This window comes from Salmo trutta, chromosome 18 (genome assembly GCF_901001165.1).
Source record: "Salmo trutta chromosome 18, fSalTru1.1, whole genome shotgun sequence".
NCBI classification, from domain to species: Eukaryota; Metazoa; Chordata; class Actinopteri; order Salmoniformes; family Salmonidae; genus Salmo; species Salmo trutta.
The window spans coordinates 56,749,060-56,756,884 of NC_042974.1; positions in this window are offsets into that span (position 1 = coordinate 56,749,060).

Genomic DNA, 7,825 nt, shown 5'->3' on the forward strand with positions numbered 1-7,825 from the left:
ACAAATGTAGAATTACTGATGCTAGCATTGGATGTGCTCGTGGAAGCAGAACAACTTGTGTCATCGACAGGTGCAGGTGTAGTACTGCTGGTAGTAGCAGTACTATCAGTAGAGCTGGTATTTGTCTCTATGGACGCGGGCCTTACTTTTTTTAACCATTTATCCATTTTTGAGCAAACAGAATGAGCAGCAGCTCCGTTTGGCTACATACAGACCGTTAGTGGAATTGCCACCAGAGAGTAACGGTTAATGTGATTGGATGTTAATTATTTGACTAAGCTACCTGTGTTGTTATTTCGCTGAACACTAGATGGTTTAATTTTATTTTTGGCAGTGAAACGAGGCTACTCAGGTGAGAAAAAAAACTCTAGCCCTGTTGGAAAATATAGATGGACTGTTTAAAATGTGGGGGAAAAAATACCTGCACTAGAGGATTATACAGGTTGGATACATGTACCACTATGTGTTTGTGTATATCTATAGGGTCTAGACCAGAGCATGGTAAGACACCAGCAATGTTAATGCACATTACACATACAGTAGAGCATTTCCATACAGGATTTACCCCGGTGTTTTACCCAACAGTCTCACCCCGGTGTTTTACCCAACAGGCTCACCCCGGTGTTTTACCCAACAGTCTCACCCCGGTGTTTTACCCAACAGTCTCACCCCGGTGTTTTACCCAACAGGCTCACCCCGATGTTTTACCCAACAGTCTCACCCCGGTGTTTTACCCAACAGTCTCACCCCGGTGTTTTACCCAACAGTCTCACCCCGGTGTTTTACCCAACAGTCTCACCCCGGTGTTTTACCCAACAGGCTCACCCCGGTGTTTTACCCAACAGTCTCACCCCGGTGTTTTACCCAACAGTCTCACCCCGGTGTTTTACCCAACAGTCTCACCCCGGTGTTTTACCCAACAGTCTCACCCCGGTGTTTTACCCAACAGTCTCACCCCGGTGTTTTACCCAACAGGCTCAGACGTTTCTGTTTCCATCTACGGGGGCCGGCACCCATGTCTCACTGGTCCAAGGCTCTGGTGGACCTGCTCTGACTTGGGGCCAAAGCCAGGCCACTGGTACTTTTCACTTGGCGTTTACTTAACAATGGCTAACTGTGAACTTTAACACCTCACATAGCAACAGTCTTGAATGATGCAGAGGTTGTTGATTCTGGTCTTCACAAGTCCTCACTGTCAGCACTAGCTAGTAAAACATAAGGATGTATACACTAGTGGAACACTGGTGTTAAAGTCGAAAAGCAGCAGCACCACAGCGCAAACACCCCAGACAACGTGTCACTTTCCCCTCCCCTCTCCCCCACCTCACACTGAGAGCCGACCGCAAAACCACAGGCGACAGACAGAGCAGAGGAGAATAAAGAAAACCCTCTCCAGTTTCCACCCAGTCCACACACACACCACATCATGTAACTGACAGCTCCACCACAAGCCACTAACCAGCCAACACTTACACGCTAATACGTGGGCAGTCTGAGGCTGCGTCCCAAATGGCACCCTATTCCCTATATAGTGCACTACTTTTGACCTGGGCCCACTATATAGCGACCCCCCCTCTCTCTCAGATCACTCATAAACATCTCCTCTCTACTCCACAGTTCCTTTCATTCTTCTGTCATCACCCTCCTCAGGTTCCCTTTGAATCAGGTCTTTAAGAAAGGATGACAGGAACAGAGGAACATCTGATATGCTCAGGACAAGGGACAGATGCAGCGGGCTGGGGTCAGTGAGAGAGAGAGGGAGAGAGAGAGAGAGAGAGAGAGAGAGAGAGAGAGAGAGCACAACACAAACAGACCTGACAGAGCCCCAGGACAGCAACACAATTAGACCCAATCAAATCATGAGAAAACTAAATGATAATTACTTGACACACTGGAAAGAATTTACAAAAACACTGTAGAGTACACAGTAGCAGAATACCTGACCACCGTGACTGACCCAAAATTAAGGAAATCTTTGACTATGTACAGACTCAATAGCCTTGCTATTGAGAAAGGCTATTGAGAAACTCCCACATCTATTGAGTGAAATACCACAGTCTGTACTCACAGCAGCAAGATTTGTGACCTGTTGCCACAAGAAAAGGGCAACCAGTGAGGTACAAACACCATTGTAAATACAATCCATATTTATGTTTATTTATTTTCCCTTTTGTACTTTAACTATTTGCGCTTCGCTACAACACTGTATATAGACATAATATGACATTTGAAATGTCTTTATTCTTTTGGAACTTTTGTGAGTGTAATGCTTACTGTTAATTTGTATTGTTTATTTCACTTTTGTTTTTAGAAATGTAAACATATGTTTACCATGCCAATAAAGCCACTTAAATTGAAATTGAGAGAGACAGAGACAGAGAGAGACAGAGAGAAAGACCTTCATGACACGGCGTTGAAATTGAATGCTTGGAAGGAGGTTGGTGGAGGGAAGGGAAGGAGGGAGGGTGGGAAGGAGGGAGGGGGGTGGGAAGGAGGGAGGGAGGAAAGGAAGGAAGGAGGGAGGGGCAGAGACAGAGGCGTCACACTAAAACACCTCTAGTGCCAATTAAATGGCTCCAGTTTCTCTTTTTGGCTCATTTTTAAAGGTATTTTCTCGTCGCCAGCTAGAGAGCGGAAGACAGACCGAAATATTGTGCAATTATGTCCTCCGCACCCCTCACCCGGCAAACAAAGAGATCCATAGAGCATTGTATTTACTAACACGGTTGTGTTTTAAAGTGTCTGCTGTTATGAACAGCTGTGTGTCGACACCTACCTGAGAGAAAAACAATCCACAGACACTCATAGCAGACACAATAGTCATTTATTTAGACAATCCAGACCAAAACATCTGTTGATATGAAGCCACTACTCTCACCTGCAGGACCAATAGTGAGCTAACTAGATATCCATCTTGCTATCCATGACATCGGCTACATTGGGACTGATGGAATTGCAGAATCATGAGAAATAACATTATTTATTTAGACAATGCAGACAATGACACTGGCTTCCCTCGGTTGATGGTAATGATTAGTCAAGATCAACACACCCTTTGATGGGTCTGATGGCTGCTCAGCATGATAAAGAGACCATCCCCCTCTTTAAACCACCGGGACAATTTATTCCATAAAGTGTACTACTTTAGACCTGAGCCCTATGGGCCCTGGTTGAAAGTAGAGAACAATATAGGAAACAGGGTAGAATTTAGGGCTCATCCCCAACTGACCCCTCTCTTTAACTGTAGCAATATTCCCATTTCCTGTTAGCTCTAATCAGCTAAGCCAATCAGAGCATGAGGACTGTGTTTGATATATCTTATCGTAATTGGCTGAGAGCTGCCAATAGTGAGACTAGCACTGAAATCTATCTAGATGTATCCAGTGTCAGTGAAAATGACAACATTTCTGTTTGCTCTTTATAATGAATCATTAAAGATTGTATGGCATTGTAGAGGCACATTGCTTTACAGAGTTGTACAAAATGTTATTCATTTAACAAAGGAGTCAAAGGAGTCTGCCAACCAAGACCTATATACTAGGCGGTGTCAGAGGAAGCCCCAAAAAATTGTCAAAGACTCCTACTGCACGGCAAGTTGTACTGGAGCGCCAAGTCTAGGTCCAAAAGGCTCCTTCACAGCTTCTACCCCCAAGCCATCAGACTGCTGGACAATGAATCAAATGGCCACCCAGACTATTTACATTGAGCCCCCCGCTTACACTGCAGCAACTCACTGTTTATGTTTATTATCTATGCAGTCACTTTACCCCTACCTACAGGTACAAATTACCTCAACTAACCTGTACCCCCGCACATTGACTCGGTACCGGTACCCCTGTATATAGCCTCGTTGTTGTTACTTTATTTTTTACTTTAGTTTATTTAGTAAATATTTTCTTAACTCTATTTATTGAAATGCATTGTTGGTTAAGGGCTTGTAAGGAAGCATTTCACTGTAGGGTCTACCTACACCTGTTGTATTCGGCGCATGTGAGTCCCACTGAAGTCAGAAGACCTATCCTACTTGAAAAACGGTTGTTGAAACCCGGGCTCCTCATTTCTTTTTTACTTTAATTAACTAGGAAAGTCAGTTAAGAACAAATTCTTATTTACAATGACGGCCTACACGGGCCAAACCCGGACGATGCTGGGACAATTGTGCGCCGCCCTATGGGACTCCCAAACACGGCCGGTTGTGATACAGCCTGGATTCAAACCACGGTGTATGTAGTGATGCCTCTAGCACTGAGATGCAGTGCCTTTGACCGCTGCGCCACTCGGGAGCCCTTCGAACTAGAAGTAGCATATTGAATCCATTGTAGAGATAAATGCTACCACACAACTAAATGTGGAGTGAAAAGATGCTAAGTCAGCTAATTAGGAGATTTAGTACCGGGAGAGACATTAAACCAATTACAATAGATAGAGATAGGTGGTTGAATGAGCAACATCAGTCAGAACAGTGGACTGTGAAGGCATTGTAGAAGGCCATTGTATGCTAATCCCATCTTTTAACTCTGTTGTTGAGTGTGTGTGTGTGTGTGTGTGTGTGTGTGTGTGTGTGTGTGTGTGTGTGTATTGGCCTGAGGGCTGGAGGAGAAGAGGCTTTTATCTAATCAGATTACAAGGCATTGTTTCGTTGGGTCATTAACCCTTGGGGGGCCTGGGGGGTTAACCCTGAGTTGACAAGTTGGCCCATTACTAGCCCCCTCTTCTCTCCATACCCCCTCCCTTACACCCCTCTACCTCTCAACTAGTCAAGGAAAGATCCATCTCAAGAAGACAATGTGTGTGCTTGCTCAGCAGTCTAAGATCATTTTTCAATGGTAGTGGAAGAAGGTTTAGGGTTAGGTTAATGTAGAACTCAAGCTGAATAGAAGCCGAATGAGTTAAATAAGGTAAAATATAAAATGTGATTGCTTTAGTCAGTGCCTTTTCTGCTCTCATACCCCCTCGCTGTAGCCAACACAAGAGGACGACCAAGAAAAACAACCAAGGATAAACAGAGAAGAAGAGAAAAGGAAAACAACCAATGATAAACAGAGAAGAAGAAGGAGAGAAAAGAAAAACAGCCAATGATAAACAGAGAAGAAGAAGGAGAGAAAAGGAAAACAGCCAAGAGGAGCTGGCCATCCGTACTCTGTCCCACACACACACACACACACACACACACACACACACACACAGCTGACTAGGAACCCATAGGTAGCCATGACCAGCGGGATGTCGACCATCTTCTTTATCCTTTATTTGTTGTTGTTAGCTCTTCTCTTTTCTCTCCTCCTTGTTACTGTCTTCAAACAATCCTGTCTATCCACAGTAAGATGCCACTGTCCCATGACACTAGTCGGCTTCTCCATTGTGTGTCAGAACGATTGTGTGCGTGTTTGTCTCCATTGATATTCGTGAGAACGCCGACGAGCTGTTTTTAGGACAATAGTCCATTGGGGGTGACCGTATTGGGCAATACGCTGACACCTACATTTCTATATATGTACACACACCCACAACACTACACCATTATATTACACAGGGCCAAGTCATTCACTGTCACAATCCCCATCTCCTCCAGGAAAACACCACACCGGATGTACTCACCTTGCTCAGAAACCACATGCGCACACACACACACACGTTTGTGAATATTTCTAAGAACTACCTATCCGATACAGGGAAGCACTTGAAACATGCAAAAAATAAATACTCTCCCATTCACTGAAATAATATTGCCAATCAAATGTATTTTAGAAAGCACTTTATACACCGTAGTTGCCACAAAGTGATTTACAGATACCCAATCTAAAACCCCAAAGAGTAAGCAATGCCGAGGCAGAAGCACAGTGTCTAGGAAAAACTCCCTAGAAGGCAGAAGCACAGTGTCTAGGAAAAACTCCCTAGAAGGCAGAAGCACAGTGTCTAGGAAAAACTCCCTAGAAGGCAGAAGCACAGTGTCTAGGAAAAACTCCCTAGAAGGCAGAAGCACAGTGTCTAGGAAAAACTCCCTAGAAGGCAGAAGCACAGTGTCTAGGAAAAACTCCCTAGAAGGCAGAAGCACAGTGTCTAGGGAAAACTCCCTAGAAGGCAGAAGCACAGTGTCTAGGGAAAACTCCCTAGAAGGCAGAAGCACAGTGTCTAGGAAAAACTCCCTAGAAGGCAGAAGCACATGTCTAGGAAAAACTCCCTAGAAGGCAGAAGCACAGTGTCTAGGAAAAACTCCCTAGAAGGCAGAAGCACAGTGTCTAGGAAAAACTCCCTAGAAGGCAGAAGCACAGTGTCTAGGAAAAACTCCCTAGAAGGCAGAAGCACAGTGTCTAGGGAAAACTCCCTAGAAGGCAGAAGCACAGTGTCTAGGAAAAACTCCCTAGAAGGCAGAAGCACAGTGTCTAGGAAAAACTCCCTAGAAGGCAGAAGCACAGTGTCTAGGAAAAACTCCCTAGAAGGCAGAAGCACAGTGTCTAGGAAAAACTCCCTAGAAGGCAGAAGCACAGTGTCTAGGGAAAACTCCCTAGAAGGCAGAAGCACAGTGTCTAGGAAAAACTCCCTAGAAGGCAGAAGTGCGGCAGGTAGCCTAGCGGTTAGCGTGTTGGGCCAGTAACCTGAAGGTCACTGGTTCGAATACCTGAGCCAACAAGGTGAAAATCTCTTGATGTGCCCTAATTTGCTCCAGGGGCGCCGTACTACTATGGCTGACCCTGTAAAACAATATATTTCACTGCACCTACCTGGTGTATGTGACAATAAAAGAAACCTAGAGAGGAACCGGGCTCCAAGGGGTCATACACACACACACACCTATGTCTGGCCTTGTATGAAAGTCTCTCTCTGAGTTCTGAAGAAGACGCAAAAGTCTGATGATAAGAGATTGTAGCTGACACCAGATATGGTGATTCCCCCGGTAGGAATCAGTCAGTCAGTGATGTCATTATTACCTGTCCATCTCTAACAAACTCCTTTGATATCCTATACCGCCATCTGCTCCTCATCTGCTGTCTGATGGTGATACAGACCTGACTCGACTGGACTTCTTACCAGATCTGGGTTGAAATACTATGAAATCATTTCAAATACTTTATGGCACAATGGAATCAATCAAAAAAATGTACTTTTCTGTTGCTTCCCACACTCTGATTGTTTTGGAACGGGTCTAGTTGTCCTCAGGTCCGTTCAGAACGGGTCTAGTTGTCCTCAGGTCCGTTCGGAACGGGTCTAGTTGTCCTCAGGTCCGTTCAGAACAGGTCTAGTTGTCCTCAGGTCCGTTCGGAACAGGTCTAGTTGTCCTCAGGTCCGTTCAGAACGGGTCTAGTTGTCCTCAGGTCCGTTCAGAACGGGTCTAGTTGTCCTCAGGTCCGTTCAGAACGGGTCTAGTTGTCCTCAGGTCCGGTCGGAACGGGTCTAGTTGTCTTGAGGTCAGTTCAGAACGGGTCTAGTTGTCCTCAGGTCCGTTCAGAACGGGTCTAGTTGTCCTCAGGTCCGTTCAGAACGGGTCTAGTTGTCCTCAGGTCCGTTCAGAACGGGTCTAGTTGTCCTCAGGTCCGTTCAGAACGGGTCTAGTTGTTCCTTGTGTCTATTCTTAACTGGTTTAGTATGTTCTCTTCTCTGTTTAGAACGGGTCTAGTTGTCCTCAGGTCCGTTCAGAACAGGTCTAGTTGTCCTCAGGTCCGTTCAGAACAGGTCTAGTTGTCCTCAGGTCCGTTCAGAACGGGTCTAGTTGTCCTCAGGTCCGTTCAGAACGGGTCTAGTTGTTCCTTGTGTCTATTCTTAACTGGTTTAGTATGTTCTCTTCTCTGTTTAGAACGGGTCTAGTTGTCTTCAGGTCCGTTCAGAA